Source organism: Pteropus alecto, unplaced genomic scaffold, assembly GCF_000325575.1.
Source record: "Pteropus alecto unplaced genomic scaffold, ASM32557v1 scaffold231, whole genome shotgun sequence".
Lineage (NCBI taxonomy): Eukaryota > Metazoa > Chordata > Mammalia > Chiroptera > Pteropodidae > Pteropus > Pteropus alecto.
This window is the reverse complement of record NW_006431805.1, coordinates 1,707,235-1,708,444: the sequence shown is the minus strand read 5'-3', so window position 1 is coordinate 1,708,444 and position 1,210 is coordinate 1,707,235.

Here is a 1,210-nt window from a genome sequence, read left to right as displayed (position 1 = left end):
TAGAAACCACTAATTTTTTATTGTCTCCCTAACTTGACATTTCCAGAATGTATAAACAGTTGACCCTTGAACAACATAAGTTTGAACTGTGTGGGTTTATTTTTGTGCAGATTTTTTTCAATAAATATACTTAGCCCTTCATATTCATGGGTTTCACGTTAACAAATTAGACCAACCATGTATTGAAAACAGTAGGTTTTCAGATGACATCTCTGGCACAAGTCTCCTAGGAGGATATTGTAAAACCAGGCCCTTGGCTGTCCCAATTTCTGCCATACCCAGTGGCCCTAAATAGCTGACACAGCCTCATATGGTGTCCTGGGAACCAGGCTCCTGATGGGTTCCTGTAAATTTAGGCACCTGTCTCACCCTGGAACCCAAAAGCTCCAGTAGCCCTCTGCGGCCCCCACAAAATGGAAGGACAATCTATAGAATGAGAAAAAAATTGTAAACCATATATCGTTTAAGGGGTTAATATCCAAAATATGATTTAAAAAAAAAGAATTTATAGAATTTAATAACAAAAAAATATGATTAAATAATGGGCAGAGGAACTCGATAGACTTTTTTTTTTTTCAAACAAGATGTCCAAATGACAACAGGTACATGAAAAGGTATACATTACCAATCATCAGGGAAATCATTAGGCAAATCAAAAACACAATAATATATCACCTCACACCAGTTAGAATGGCTATTATCAAAAAGACAAGAAATAACAAGAGTTGGCAAGGATATGGAGAAAAGGGAACCCTTATGCATTGTTGGTGGGAATGCAAACTGGTGCAAACACTATGGAAAATAATATAGAGATTCTTTAAAAAATTAAAAGTAGAAGTACTATATGATCCAGCAATTTCACTTTGGGTATTTATTTAAAGAAAACAAAAACTCTAATTCAAAGAGACATGTGTATTACCATGTTCATTGTAACATTATCTACAATAGACAATATGTGAAGACAACCTAAATATCTATAAATGAATAAATAAAGCAAATGTAATATCTATCTATCTATCTATCTATCTATCTATCTATCTATGATCTATCTATATCATCAATTATTCAGCTCTAAAGAAAAAAAACAAATTTTGTCATTCGTGACGACATGGATAGAACTTTAGGACATTACGCTTACTGAAATTAGTCAGAAAGAGAAAGAAAAACACCATATAATCTCAGTTACATGTGGAATCGAAAACACAAAACA